Raw genomic sequence first — 16986 nt, 5'->3', positions numbered from 1 at the left:
CTCACCAAATGACTCCACCCACCATATTATGATGTTGCCCAAGTTTTGGGCTCGATCCGAAATCAATAGGTGTGAGAAATTGGACAATTCAATTTCAACGGCGGTTCGTTCCTAATTGGAGTGGTTAGTGTATTCCATACTTCTAGCGATTGGATTCCACTCAAAACTCACCAAATGACTCCTCCCACCATATTATGATGTTTCCCAACTTTTGGGCTCGATTCGAAGTAAATCGGTGTGAGAAATTGGTCAATTCAATTTCAACGACAGTTCGTTCCTAATTGGAGTGGTTGGTGTATTCCATACTTCTACCTATTGGATTTAACTCAAAACTCACCAAATGACTCCTCCCACCATATTATGATGTTGCCCAAGTTTGGGGCTCGATTCGAAATCGATAGGTGTTCCAAATTGGACAATTCAAGTTCAACGGCAGTTCGTTCCTAATTGGATTGGTTGGTGTATTCCGTACTTCTAGCGATTGGATTTCACTCAAAACTCACCAAATGACTCCTCCCACCACATTATGATGTTGCCCAAGTTTTGGTCTCGATCCGAAATCAATAGGTGTTAGAAATTGGACAATTCAAGTTCAACGGCAGTTCGTTCCTAATTGGAGTGGTTGGTGTATTCCATACTTCTAGCGATTGGATTTCACTCAAAACTCAACAAATGGCTCCTCCCACCATATTATGATGTTTCCCAAGTTTGGGGCTCGGTCCGAAATCAATCGGTGTGAGAAATTGGACAATTCAAGTTCAACGGCAGTTCGTTCCTAATTGGAGTGGTTGGTGTATTCCATACTTCTAGCGATTGGATTTCACTCAAAACAAACCAAATGACTCCACCCACCATATTATGATGTTGCCCTAGTTTTGGGCTCGATCCGAAATCAATAGGTGTTCGAAATTGGACAATTCAAGTTCAACGGCAGTTCGTTCCTAATTCGAGTGGTTGGTGTATTCCATACTTCTAGCGATTGGATTTCCCTCAAAACTCCCCAAAGGACTCCTCCCACCATATTATGATGTTGCCCAAGTTTTGGGCTCGATCCGAAAGCAATAGGTATTCGAAATTGGACAATTCAAGTTCAACGGCAGTTCGTTCCTAATTGGAGTGGTTCGTGTATTCCATACTTCTAGCGATTGGATTTCACTCAAAACTCACCAAATGACTCCTCCCACCATATTATGATGTTTCCCAAGTTTTGGGCTCGATTCGAAATCAATCGGTGTGAGAAATTGGTCAATTCAATTTCAACGACAGTTCGTTACTAATTGGAGTGGTTGGTGTATTCCATACTTCTAGCTATTGGATTTCACTCAAAACTCACCAAATGACTCCTCCCACCATATTATGATGTTGCCTAAGTTTGGGGCTCGATCCGAAATCGATAGGTGTTCCAAATTGGACAATTCAAGTTCAACGGCAGTTCGTTCCCAATTGGATTGGTTGGTGTATTCCATACTTCTAGCGATTGGATTTCACTCAAAACTCACCAAATGACTCCTCCCACCATATTATGATGTTGCCCAAGTTTTGGTCTCGATCCGAAATCAATAGGTGTGAGAAATTGGACAATTCAAGTTCAACGGCAGTTCGTTCCTAATTGGAGTGGTTGGTGTATTCCATACTTCTAGCTATTGGATTTAACTCAAAACCCACCAAATGACTCCTCGTACCATATTATGATGTTGCCCAAGTTTGGGGCTCGATCCGATATCAATAGGTGTGAGAAATTGGACAATTCAAGTTCAACGGCAGTTCGTTCCAAATTGGAGTGGTTGGTGTATTCCATACTTCTAGCGATTGGATTTCCCTTAAAACTCCCCAAAGGACTCCTCCAACCATATTATGATGTTGCCCAAGTTTTGGGCTCGATCCGAAATCAATAGGTGTTCGAAATTGGACAATTCAAGTTCAACGGCAGTTCGTTCCTAATTGGAGTGGTTGGTGTATTCCATACTTCTAGCGATTGGATTTCACTCAAAACTCACCAAAGGACTACTCCCACCATATTTTGATGTTGCCCAAGTTTTGGGCTCGATCCGAAAGCAATAGGTATTCGAAATTGGACAATTCAAGTTCAACGGCAGTTCGTTCCTAATTGGAGTGGTTGGTGTATTCCGTACTTCTAGCGATTGGATTTCACTCAAAACTCACGAAATGACTCCTCCCACCATATTATGATGTTTCCCAAGTTTTGGGCTTGATCCGAAATCAATAGGTGTTCGAAATTGGACAATTCAAGTTCAACGGCAGTTCGTTCCTAATTGGAATGGTTGGTGTATTCCATACTTCTAGCGATTGGATTTCACTCAAAACAAACCAAATGACTCCACCCACCATATTATGATGTTGCCCAAGTTTTGGGCTCGATCCGAAATCAATAGGTGTGAGAAATTGGACAATTCAATTTCAACGGCGGTTCGTTCCTAATTGGAGTGGTTGGTGTATTCCATACTTCTAGCGATTGGATTTCACTCAAAACTAACCAAACGACTCCTCCCACCATATTATGATGTCTCCCAACTTTTGGGCTCGATTCGAAATCAATCGGTCTGAGAAATTGGTCAATTCAATTTCAACGACAATTCGTTCCTAATTGGAGTGGTTGGTGTATTCCATACTTCTAGCTATTGGATTTCACTCAAAACTCACCAAATGACTCCTCCCACCATATTATGATGTTGCCCAAGTTTGGGGCTCGATCCGAAATCGATAGGTGTTCCAAATTGGACAATTCAAGTTCAACGGCAGTTCGTTCCTAATTGGATTGGTTGGTGTATTCCATACTTCTAGCGATTGGATTTCACTCAAAACTCACCAAATGACTCCTCCCACCATATTATGATGTTGCCCAAGTTTTGGTCTCGATACGAAATCAATAGGTGTGAGAAATTGGACAATTCAAGTTCAACGGCAGTTCGTTCCTAATTGGAGTGGTTGGTGTATTCCATACTTCTAGCGATTGGATTTCACTCAAAACTCAACAAATGACTCCTCCCAACATATTATGATGTTGCCCAAGTTTGGGGCTCGGTCCGAAATCAATAGGTGTGAGAAATTGGACAATTCAAGTTCAACGACAGTTCGTTCCTAATTGGAGTGGTTGGTGTATTCCATACTTCTAGCGATTGGATTTCACTCAAAACTCACCAAATGACTCCTCCCACCATAGTATGATGTTGTCCAAGTTTTGGGCTCGATCCGAAATCAATAGGTGTGAGAAATTGGACATTTCAAGTTCAACGGCATTTCGTTCCTAATTGGAGTGGTTGGTGTATTCTCTTCTAGCGATTGGATTTCACTCAAAATTCACCAAATGACTCCTCCCACCATATTATGATGTTGCCCAAGTTTTGGGCTCGATCCGAAATCAATAGGTGTGAGAAATTGGACAATTCAAGTTCAACGACAGTTCGTTCCTAATTGGAGTGGTTGGCGTATTCCATACTTCTAGCGAGTGGATTTCACTCAAAACTCAACAAATGACTCCTCCCACCATATTATGATGTTGCCCAAGTTTGGGGCTTGAACCGAAATCGATAGGTGTTCCAAATTGGACAATTCAAGTTCAACGGCAGTTCGTTCCTAATTGGATGGGTTGGTGTATTCCATACTTCTAGCGATTGGATTTCACTCAAAACTCACCAAAGGACTCCTCCCACCATATTATGTTGTTGCCCAAGTTTTGGGCTCGATCCGAAATCAATAGGTGTGAGAAATTGGACATTTCAGTTCAACGGCATTTCGTTCCTAATTGGAGTGGTTGGTGTATTCTCTTCTAGCGATTGGATTTCACTCAAAACTCACCAAAAGACTCCTCCCACCATATTATGATGTTGCCCAAGTTTGGGGATCGATCCGAAATCAATAGGTGTTCGAAATTGGACAATTCAAGTTCAACGGCAGTTCGTTCCTAATTGGAGTGGTTGGTGTATTCCATACTGCTAGCGATTGGATTTCACTCAAAACTCACCAAATGACTCCTCCCACCATATTACGATGTTGCCCAAGTTTGGAGCTTGATCCGAAATCAATAGGTGTTCCAAATTGGACAATTCATGTTCAACGGTAGTTCGTTCCTAATTGGAGTGGTTGGCGTATTCCATACGTCACTACAACACAAAAACCCTTCTATGACGTCTGATTTGCGTCATGGAAGGCATTTAATGACGCGGATCAGGTGTCGTAACCTGCGTCGTCGAAAGGGGGGGTCATGGAAACTTTTTTCAAAACACGACGTCTGTTCCGCGTCATGGAATGGGGTTTCAATGACGCGGATCGTGTGTCGTCCTACTCTTTCCATGACGCGTCCTCGATGTCATGGATGAAGTTTTGATGACGTCAATTAAGCGTCATTAAGAATATGACGTTCTATTTGACGCCTTCTTTTAGGACTTTACATGACGCGGACTAGGCGTCATGGAACTTAACGACGCTGATGAGACGTCATTGAAATATTTTTCATGACACAGTTCAGACGTCATTGAAATTCTTTATTTATAAAAAAAAAAATTAAAATTCTAATATTTATATATATCCCATCATTATAATTATTAAAAAATAAATTAATATATAGAAGCAAAAATGAAGACACAAAGGCAAAGTACTCTAAATTATATTTCTATTACTCAAAATGATGCTAGTACATTAATATTGTCTTGAACTAATCCCACAAAGTCAATCCTATGAAGTTTGAGAAGATTTGATACTTGGACTGTCCAAAACAAAGTATGCTCCATGATCGTATGAGAGGATGTGATGCTTCATGTCCAAAAGAGAGTGTAAAAGGTACTAAAATAATTACAACCACACCTGCATTAAAACAGAAGATTAGAAAATGAGAATGAAGGTCTAGAAATTACAAGCAAGCATGAATGAAAATGATACAGGTCTGTAAATTCTTGGTCAAAATTGGAAATTTCATTTGTGGAAATTTCATTTGATAGAAATGTCTTGCTAAACCAAATGCCAAATAAAACAAGAGGAACAATAGAATCCAACAAAACAAATTTTAAGGACCAAAAATTCCTGAATGAAGTTAACTTACCAAAAAACCAGAAAAAAAGAAAGATAAGAAATAGGTGCAAGTACGGGGAGGGATGGTAAGAGAAACTAATATCATATATGGCATTATATCCAAAACCCAAAAACCAGTTAGTTTTGTTCAATTCTTTTGGGCTGGAACCTATCACCTCTCAAAGACGATCAATTGCATAGAAGGTTAATTGGGGTTACAATCTTGACAGAGGAAATCCTAAGCTCTGTGGCCATGCCCCTAACATTTGCAGTGGTGTTGCTAACTAAACATTCAGTTTAATTCAAAAGAATGTAAAACTTTCCAGATCATAACAAGACATATAGAACCTCATCATATCAAAAATTCATTCAATTCGAAGTTCAGGAATCATGTCAAAAACTGAATTCAAAACAGACTAAGTTACAGACTTTTCTGTTTTTCTGCAGCATAACACTAACTTGGAAAAGTTACCATAAATTCAATTTAACTCTGATTTACATGAAACAAGTTTTCAAATGTTCATTGAGATGTCTATTTTCATATAACAAAGGTAAGTGTTTCAAAACTGAAACTGCAGCCCCTGTTTTTGACAGATTTTGTAGTCATACTTTAATTACCAAACTTTAGGTATCAAACTTCAGCCAAATTACATGATATCAGAGGGCTTTTAATCCTGGATATGTTTAGTTTAAAACCAAGTACTTATATCTCAAAACTAACCCACAACCTGTGCAAAACTAACAGTCAATGTGGGTATAACAATCACACTTTCTAAAAATCTGAAACTGAACAACTTCTGCACCTATTTGTTTTTTTAACAAAACAAAACCCCAAAACACTTTTGAACAATCTTAAAAACAAGTATATATTTCGGTTATGACTGCTACTCAATTACCAACAAGAATCGAAGTTTGAAAAACCAAAACCCGAAACTGAAAGTTGATCAATACACCCAAACTTAATAAATCCAATTCATACTCTTCTTCCATTTAGTTTCGTGGGTTCTGTGGAGCAATCAATCAACTACACAATTTAAATAATCAACCCAACAAGACAACAACATCCAAAAACAAGAAATTAAAATCTGAGAAAACAAACTTACAAAGGGTTCAAGAAGAAATTCAAAATTCCTTAGCTCTCTCAACGAATTGCCCAAGCTGACAATGGCTTTATGAAGCTCTCTCAAATGTCCCCAGAAGAAATTAAAGGCTCGAAAAGACACCTCTTCACCAGCTCAAATGTCCCGAAAATTCATTACAAAAATGATAATATAAAAAAGAATTAGGGGCAAACTAAAATATAAATGAGAAAAATGCAAAGAAGAGAAGAAGAAGAAAAAATTCGTACCTTGAGCATTGAATTACCACAACTTCAATTAGAATCTCCACCTTTAAAACTCAATATCACACATCCCCAGCAAAATAAGCCACCGTTGGAGATACACGAGAAGAAAAGATGAGGAGAAGATCAGGGGGTGCTGGAGAATGAGTGAAGAGTGAACAGAAAAAGAAAAGAAAGGGAAGGGAGAGATGAGAGAGAATGAAGAGAAGATTTGGAGTTGGGGACAGAGAGAGAGAGATCCTTAGGTATGAGAATGAGGAGAATATTTTAGAAAGACAGAGAGAGAGAGCGCGCCTTCTGGAAGGGAATAGCGGGCAAACTAAAATTTCACCCAAAAAAAGAGCGCAACGTGAAAAAAAATTGGGGCCTCAAAACCAAATTTCATGACGCAGAATCTACGTCGTAAAATTACATTCTATGATGCGTATACTGCGTCCTCAAAACCAATTCCATGACGCATTTACTGTGTCGTCAAATCGTTAAAGCTTTTATGGCGCTCAAGACGCGTCATCTTAAGGTTATTAAAAATATTTTTATAATATGTGAAAAAATAGCGGGCAAAATTAAAGAGGTAAAAAATAATTGCGTGGAACGAAAAAAAAAAGGTGGGAAATTTTCATAGATCTATGACGCATAGGAAACGTCATTGAAAAACACTTCCATGATGCAGCTAGCCAGCCATGGATACTTGATTCCATGACGCAACCCAAACGTCATAGACATTTATGACGCGCAATATGCGTCATTGATTTAAGAAACGTTTCATGACGCAGATCCAACGTCATGTAAAGTCAAAAAAATCTATGACGCGTAAAACGCGTCATTGAATGCATATTCAATGGCGTGCATATCCGGATGTCATTGAAAGGATATCACAAACCAGCTTCAATGACGCATTTTAAAAGCACGTCATAGATAATTACAATTAATGACGTGTATTCCTGACACGTCATTAAAACCATGTCATCAAAAAGCCTTTTTGTTGTACTGCGTCTAGCGATTGGATTTCACTCAAAACTCACCAAATGACTCCACCCACCATATTATGACGTTGCCCAAGTTTTGGGCTCGATCCGAAATAAATTGGAGTACGAAATTGGACAATTCAAGTTCAACGGCAGTTCGTTCCTAATTGGAGTGGTTGGTGTATTCCATACTTCTAGCAATTGGATTTCACTCAAAACTCACCAAATGACTCCTCCCACCATATTATGATGCTGCCCAAGTTTTGGGCTAGATCCGAAATCAATAGGTGTTCCAAATTGGACAATTCAAGTTCAATGGTTGTTCGTTCCTAATTGGAGTGGTTGGTGTATTCCATACTTCTAGCGATTTGATTTCACTCAAAACTCACCAAATGACTCCTCCCACCATATTATGATGTTGCCCAAGTTTGGGGCTCGATCCGAAATCAATAGGTGTGAGAGATTGGACAATTCAAGTTCAACGACAGTTCGTTACTAATTGGAGTGGTTGGTGTATTCCATACTTCTAGCGATTGGATTTCACTCAAAACTCACCAAATGACACCTCCCACCATATTACGATGTTGCCCAAGTTTGGGGCTCGAACCGAAATCAATAGGTGTGAGAAATTGGACAATTCAAGTTCAACGGCAGTTCGTTCCTAATTGGAGTGGTTGGTGTATTCCATACTTCTAGCGATTGGATTTCACTCAAAACTCACCAAATGACTCCTCCCACCATATTATGATGTTGCCCAAGTTTTGGTCTCGATCCGAAATCAATAGGTGTGAGAAATTGGACAATTCAAGTTCAACGGCAGTTCGTTCCTAATTGGAGTGGTTGGTGTATTCCATACTTCTAGCAATTGGATTTCACTCAAAACTAACCAAATGACTCCTCCCACCATATTATGATGTTGCCCAAGTTTTGGGCTCGATCCGAAATCAATAGGTGTTCCAAATTGGACAATTCAAGTTCAACGGCAGTTCGTTCCTAATTGGAGTGGTTGGTGTATTCCATACTTCTAGCAATTGGATTTCACTCAAAACTCACCACATGACTCCTCCCACCATATTATGATGTTGCCCAAGTTTGGGGCTCGATCCGAAATCAATAGGTGTCAGAAATTGGACAATTCAAGTTCAACGGCAGTTCGTTCCTAATTGGAGTGGTTGGTGTATTCCATACTTCTAGCGATTGGATTTCACTCAAAACTCACCAAATGACTCCTCCCACCATATTACGATGTTGCCCAAGTTTGGGGCTCGAACCGAAATCAATAGGTGTGAGAAATTAGACAATTCAAGTTCAACGGCAGTTCGTTCCTAATTGGAGTGGTTGGTGTATTCCATACTTCTAGCGATTGGATTTCACTCAAAACTCACCAAATGACTCCTCCCACCATATTATGATGTTGCCCAAGTTTGGGGCTCGATCCGAAATCAATAGTTGTTCGAAATTGGACAATTCAAGTTGAACGGCAGTTCGTTCCCAATTGGAGTGGTTGGTGTATTCCATACTTCTAGCGATTGGATTTCACTCAAAACTAACCAAATGACTCCTCCCACCATATTATGATGTTGACCAAGTTTTGGGCTCGATCCGAAATCAATAGGTGTTCCAAATTGGACAATTCAAGTTCAATGGCATTTCGTTCCTAATTGGAGTGGTTGGTGTATTCCATACTTCTAGCGATTGGATTTCACTCACAACTCACCAAATGACTCCTCCCACCATATTATGATGTTGCCCAAGTTTGGGGCTCGATCCGAAATCAATAGGTGTGAGAGATAGGACAATTCAAGTTCAACGACAGTTCGTTACTAATTGGAGTGGTTGGTGTATTCCATACTTCTAGCGATTGGATTTCACTCAAAACTCACCAAATGACACCTCCCACCATATTACGATGTTGCCCAAGTTTGGGGCTCGAACCGAAATAAATAGGTGTGAGAAATTGGACAATTCAAGTTCAACGGCAGTTCGTTCCTAATTGGAGTGGTTGGTGTATTCCATACTTCTAGCGATTGGATTTCACTCAAAACTTACCAAATGACTCCTCCCACCATATTATGTTGTTGCCCAAGTTTTGGTCTCGATCCGAAATCAATAGGTGTGAGAAATTGGACAATTCAAGTTCAACGGCAGTTCGTTCCTAATTGGAGTGGCTGGTGTATTCCATACTTCTAGCAATTGGATTTCACTCAAAACTAACCAAATGACTCCTCCCACCATATTATGATGTTGCCCAAGTTTTGGGCTCGATCCGAAATCAATAGGAGTTCCAAATTGGACAATTCAAGTTCAACGGCAGTTCGTTCCTAATTGGAGTGGTTGGTGTATTCCATACTTCTAGCAATTGGATTTCACTCAAAACGCACCACATGACTCCTCCCACCATATTATGATGTTGCACAAGTTTGGGGCTCGATCCGAAATCAATAGGTGTGAGAAATTGGACAATTCAAGTTCAACGGCAGTTCGTTCCTAATTGGAGTGGTTGGTGTATTCCATACTTCTAGCGATTGGATTTCACTCAAAACTCACCAAATGACTCCTCCCACCATATTACGATGTTGCCCAAGTTTGGGGCTCGAACCGAAATCAATAGGTGTGAGAAATTAGACAATTCAAGTTCAACGGCAGTTCGTTCCTAATTGGAGTGGTTGGTGTATTCCATACTTCTAGCGATTGGATTTCACTCAAAACTCACCAAATGACTCCTCCCACCATATTATGATGTTGCCCAAGTTTGGGGCTCGATCCGAAATCAATAGTTGTTCGAAATTGGACAATTCAAGTTGAACGGCAGTTCGTTCCCAATTGGAGTGGTTGGTGTATTCCATACTTCTAGCGATTGGATTTCACTCAAAACTAACCAAATGACTCCTCCCACCATATTATGATGTTGCCCAAGTTTTGGGCTCGATCCGAAATCAATAGGTGTTCCAAATTGGACAATTCAAGTTCAACGGCATTTCGTTCCTAATTGGAGTGGTTGGTGTATTCCATACTTCTAGCGATTGGATTTCACTCAAAACTCACCAAATGACTCCTCCCACCATATTATGATGTTGCCCAAGTTTGGGGCTCGATCCGAAATCAATAGGTGTTCGAAATTGGACAATTCAAGTTCAACGGCTGTTCGTTCGTAATTGGAGTGGTTGGTGTATTCCATACTTCTAGCGATTGGATTTCACTCAAAACTCACCAAATGACTCGTCCCACCATATTATGTTGTTGCCCAAGTTTGGGGCTCGATCCGAAATCAATAGGTGTGAGAAATTGGACAATTCAAGTTCAACGGCAGTTCGTTCCTAATCGGAGTGGTTGGTGTATTCCATACTTCTAGCGATTGGATTTCACTCAAAATTCACCAAATGACTCCTCCCACCATATTATGATGTTGCCCAAGTTTAGGGCTCGATCCGAAATAAATAGGTGTGAGAAATTGGACAATTCAAGTTCAACGGCAGTTCGTTCCTAATTGGAGTGGTTGGTGTATTCCATACTTCTAGCGATTGGATTTCACTCAAAACTCACCAAATGACTCCTCCCACCATATTACGATGTTGCCCAAGTTTGGGGCTCGAACCGAAATCAATAGGTGTGAGAAATTGGACAATTCAAGTTCAACGGAAGTTCGTTCCTAATTGGAGTGGTTGGTGTATTCCATACTTCTAGCGATTGGATTTCACTCAAAACTCACCAAATGACTCCTCCCACCATATTATGTTGTTGCCCAAGTTTGGGGCTCGATCCGAAATCAATAGGTGTGAGAAATTGGACAATGCAAGTTCAACGGCAGTTCGTTCCTAATTGGAGTGGTTGGTGTATTCCATACTTCTAGCGATTGGATTTCACTCAAAATTCACCAAATGACTCCTCCCACCATATTATGATGTTGCCCAAGCTTAGGGCTCGATCCGAAATAAATAGGTGTGAGAAATTGGACAATTCAAGTTCAACGGCAGTTCGTTCCTAATTGGAGTGGTTGGTGTATTCCATACTTCTAGCGATTGGATTTCACTCAAAACTCACCAAATGACTCCTCCCACCATATTATGATGTTGCCCAAGTTTGGGGCTCGATCCGAAATCAATTGGTGTGAGAACTTGGATAATTCAAGTTCAACGGCAGTTCGTTCCTAATTGTAGTGGTTGGTGTATTCCATACTTCTAGCGATTGGATTTCACTCAAAACTCACCAAATGACTCCTCCCACCATATTATGATGTTGCCCAAGTTTGGGGCTCGATCCGAAATCAATAGGTGTGAGAAATTGGACAATTCAAGTTCAACGGCAGTTCGTTCCTAATTGGAGTGGTTGGTGTATTCCGTACTTCTAGCGATTGGATTTCACTCAAAATTCACCAAATGAGTCCTCCCACCATATTATGTTGTTGCCCAAGTTTTGGGCTCGATCCGAAATCAATAGGTGTGATAAATTGGACAATTCAAGTTCAACGGCAGTGGTCTGTCCTTGCAAGTGCACAAGATTGATGTAGTATAGCGTTTGAAAAGTCCAAGTATCGTTCCCACGAGGATTCCAAATTAATCTAATATTCAAATACCTAAATTAAATCTAACTGATACGCAAGTGAATTTGTAGAGATTGTTGTTGTGAAAGTTTATGAAAACAAAGAAATTAATAAGAACAATTGAGAATAAAAAGGTTGAATTTTAAGGTTAACAAACCATGATGAAGGTCTAGGGTTTCGGAATCAACCACAAGCAATCCAAGTTAGATTTCAATGCATTCAACAGATTCTTTCGATTCTTTAGATGATAATTCCCGTATCTAAGTCCTTTTCAGGCACTCAGACCATAGTTTTCCTTAAGTGTAAGATTCTTTTCTAGTTCAGACAAAGATCATATACCCAATCCTGCAATCTATCCTGGTTAAGGCATACATTTAACAAGTTGGATTCATTACGTTCTAGAAAACAAGAGAACCAAGCAAACCATTATTCTTCGTCAAGCAATAATGTAATTCACCACACTTAATCACAAGAAGCTAATTGAATTATATTGCGAGTTCTGCCTCAAATTCATCTTCCAATTTACTAGATGCAAAGCCCTAAGGTGATCAGTCAAAGAACTTAAACAAATAGCAACAATTAAAATAGTGATTAAACATTCATCTAAAAGAAACTTAGAATCCATTAAATAACATTAGAAATCATAACTATCCATGCTCGGGCGTCATCCTCGCCCTAGAGAATAACTTAGTTACTCATGTTCAAAGAAAACATAATTGAAAAACTAGAAAACATAAAATAAAACTTATAGATTGTGATGATGATCGAGAACTTGATGATGGCAGCGGCTCTGACCCTCCTTCAAACTCCAGCATAAGAGAACCTAATTTCTGGTCTTCTTTAAATAAGGAACAAATCCTCTTTTGACTTGGTAACTATGCTTTCCTAGTTTGGCTTCAATTGTCTTTGATGAGTTGGCATCCAAAATCCTACTAAATATAGGATCAGACCTTAGAAAATAACTCCACATCTTTGTAGACACTTCCCAAATGTGATTGACACAAATTAAACTCCAAGGATTGAACTTCAAAAGGATTATTTTGCAAAACCCGCAGAACACATTCTGCCCGAACTGTCTGTACTAAAACGGCCACAACTCTCTCCACACACGTCCGAATCGCGAACCGTAAAATTCTACAAAAAGCTAACATCCGTATCTTTCCAAAGATATAAGGCTCAACATCTGGTTCACTCTGAGGAAGTACAGTATATTCTGTCAAGTTGACTGTTCTGCACAGCACATTCTGCTCCCAGGATTGCACATCATATTTCAATCCCAAAATTGCTCCTTTTGCTCGCTTTACCATCTTTACTCTTCAAACCTAGTAAAACACAAAACTAAGTAAAAATGGACTAAACTCACTCAAGAACATAGCAAGAATCTATGAGTAAGATAATAAAAATGTATGAAATAATGGTTATATCAAATACCCCCAAACTTAGACTTTGCTTGCCCTCAAGCAAAACAAAACAAAACAAAGACTCAAAAGAATGTTAGGCCTCCACATATTAGTCTCAATAAATCACACAAGGTATATAACTCTAAAGAAAAGAATAACCATCATAAAAACCACAAGCATGATTCAAAAGTTAACAAAACCGTACATAACATTCTCACGTGTAGTGTGTGAAATCGCCAATAACAATACAACTCACTCAACCTGGATAGGTATATGCAAATCAAAGCTTCAACTCCAAATCTCACCAAGAATGTCACTCACAAAGAAAACGCTCAAAGTTTGGGTTAAGTGTTTCACTCAAGAAAAATGAATGTATGAAAACAAAATCAAATCCTATAAGCTTGCTCTTCATATCACATCTCCACAAATTAAATTCTCACAATTTCTAGGATCAAAAGGTCTTAAATTACGGTTGTAATGGGGTTATGGGTTAAGGTTAAAAGAAAGAATGGGTATGGAAAACAAAAATATTCTATGAGAGTTAGTAGAGCACGTGATGACCATGAAGGATTGCAAATTCTCTTGTATCTCTTGCGGTATCACCAATTATGCACTTCATTGGAAGCCAAATTTTATTGTTGGGCTTCAACTTCATTTTGATCAACATCTTTTCTCAAACTTCTTCAATCTTGACAATATTGAGGTAGTGAAACAATTTTTTTCTTTCTTTTCATTTTTTTTTCTTTTCTTTTTCTTTTTTTTTCTTTTAACAAACACCAACCTCAAACTCATCTTTGCCTCTATTTTTTCTCTTTTCACAACAACTTTGATACTCACAAGGTCAGGTGCAATTCCCCCAAACTTGAAGCTCCACCAATTTTCATATAACAAGGTAGGATGAAGTGTTTAAGTTTATGGTTAAGGATAGTGTGGTTCATGAAAGAAAAGGCTTATTTAGGCTCAAAGGGCTATCTAAGGGATAATGTAGTAGGGACAAAAGCTTCTTTGGCCATGGTGGTGATCCTAGGTGCCTTAATCACTTCCTAGATAGAATCATGTGAATCAATACAAAGCCTTGAAAGATATTGAAGCAAGTTCTAGTAGATGATAATGCCCTCATGAAAAGAATATATAACTCTCAAGAAAAGAATATGCATGAGGCTCAAAAACTCACAAGGGTTATACAAGTCTACACTAAAAATCCACATATAATTCTCTAAGTCAAAAGCAAATTGCATTAAATTGGCTGTGCATTGAAAATATGAGAATAATCATGTAAGAAAAAGTTAACTAAAGATTCACACTTGAAATTCACATAATGATTACCAATCCTCAAAAGCTATAAAACAAGTATAATTCAAGTGTTATCATTGACTTGTGGAAAGCTTAACTAAAATGACTCAATAAAAGGAAAAAGAAAATCTTTTTGGATTTTTTTTTGTATAATTTTTTATATATTACTTTTTATGGGTTTTGTGACTTTAAAAACAACTTAACTACTGAACTACATAAAAACACAAAAGAAATAAAATAAGACTCAAACAAACCAAGAAAACAAAGAGTTTCAAAATGCAGTTTTTGGTAGTTTCGACCTCTGTTCAGATTTTAGCTCATAACTTTCAAACCGTTGGTCCGATTTCAACGTTCTTTATATGGTTAGATTCAGCACGAAAAAACGAAGAACGCAACGCGGACCAAATTGTCATAACAGTTACCAATTAAAACAGTTTTAAGCAAAACGAAACCCTACGTTTTCAGACATTAAAAATTTGCAAGGACAAACAAGCAATAAAGCAGATTATTCCCCCCAAACTTAAATGAAACATTGTCCTCAATGTAAAGAGAATCAAAATGCATGCAATGAATCAAGTAAAGGGAAAAAAATTAAAACAAGAAAATAAATAGTAAAGAGTAAGGTTTAGAGCTCCCTGGGCATATAATCTCGAGTAGGAAGTGCTGCAAACGCCAAGATCCTCTCATCATCATCATGCATCCAAAACATGGGTTGCCTCCCAAGAAGCGCTAAATTTAAAGTCTTCAGCCGGACTCCGCGATCTTCACATATCTGGGGGATCATCGAGGTACATCACCTCAAGAGTCTTGGTTTGATCTTGCAAAGTATCAATTTGCTCCAAGTAAGGTTTGAGGCGATGCCCATTCACCTTGAAGACAGAACCTGTTTTCATGTCTTGAATCTCAACAGCCCCATGTGGAAATACACGAACAACTAGAAACGGTCCAGACCATCTTGAACGAAGTTTGCCCGGAAATATTCGAAGTCTTGAGTTGAACAACAACACCTTGTGATTCGGCTCAAAATGCTTGGGTACTAGTGCTTTGTCATGGGCAATTTTTGTCTTGTCTTTATAAATCTTCGCATTCTCGTAAGCTTCATTTCGCAATTCATCTAATTCATTAAGTTGGAGTTTCCTTGCAATCCCAGCTTCATTTATGTCAAAGTTCAATGTTTTTAATGCCCAGAATGCTCGATGTTCTAACTCCACCGGAAGATGGCATGCTTTCCCAAAGACAAGCCGATAAGGAGACATGCCTAAAGGAGTCTTAAAAGCTGTCCTATATGCCCAACACGCATCGCTCACCTTCAAAGCCCAATCTTTACGGTTTTGATTCACTGTTTTCTCAAGGATGTGTTTAATCTCCCGATTGGAAACTTCAACTTGGCCACTTGTTTGTGGGTGGTAAGGAGTGGCAACTTTATGTGTGACATTATACTTCCGCATTAGAGCGTCGAAAGGCTTATTGATAAAGTGGGAGCCTCCATCACTAATGATAGCGCGCGGGGTTCCAAAACGGGTAAAGATGTGTTCTTTCAAGAAGTTTAACACCACCTTGTGATCATTGGTCCGTGCGGGCAGCGCCTCTACCCATTTAGAAACATAATCCACCGCAACAATAATGTAGAGATAACCATGAGATATAGGAAAAGGGCCCATAAAATCGATGCCCCAAACATCAAACAACTCAACTTCCAAAATATTGGTTAAGGGCATCTGTGATCTTGAGGATAAGTTGCCCGTTCTTTGGCACCTATCGCATGTCATAACAAAATGGTGTGCATCTTTAAATAAAGTAGGCCAAAAAAATCCACTATGCAATACCTTTAAAGCTGTCTTCTTTGCACCAAAATGCCCACCGCAAGCATATGAATGGCAAAACGTCAAGATACTCTGAACTTCACTTTGGGGAACACATCTTCGAATGATTTGATCAGGGCAATGCTTGAAGAGATACGGATCATCCCAATAGTAGTGTCGCACTTGGGAGAGGAAGCGCTTCCTTTGTTGCTTGTCCCAATTTTTTGGAATAAACTTTTGGGCAAGGTAATTTACTATGTCTGCATACCAAGGAAGTTTTTCAACAGAGAAGAGTTGCTCATCTGGAAATGATTCGTTGATAGGGAGCTCTCCACCTTCTTGAACCAATCTCGAAAGGTGGTCGGCGACAACATTTTCAGTCCCCTTTTTGTCTTTGATGTCAAGATCAAATTCTTGCAAGAGGAGAATCCACCTGAGAAGTCGCGGCTTTGCGTCTTTCTTAGTTAATAAGTGCCGAAGTGCTGCATGATCAGAAAATACAGTCACCTTAGAGCCGATCAAATAGCTTCGAAACTTCTCCAATGCGAACACTACTGCAAGCAATTCTTTCTCGGTAGTGGAGTAGTTCATTTGAGCATCATTTAGAGTTCTACTTGCA

Source organism: Prunus avium, chromosome 3 (assembly GCF_965620075.1).
Source record: "Prunus avium chromosome 3, drPruAviu1.hap1.1, whole genome shotgun sequence".
In the NCBI taxonomy this organism is placed as follows: Eukaryota; Viridiplantae; Streptophyta; class Magnoliopsida; order Rosales; family Rosaceae; genus Prunus; species Prunus avium.
Note: the sequence above shows the minus strand (reverse complement) of the source record.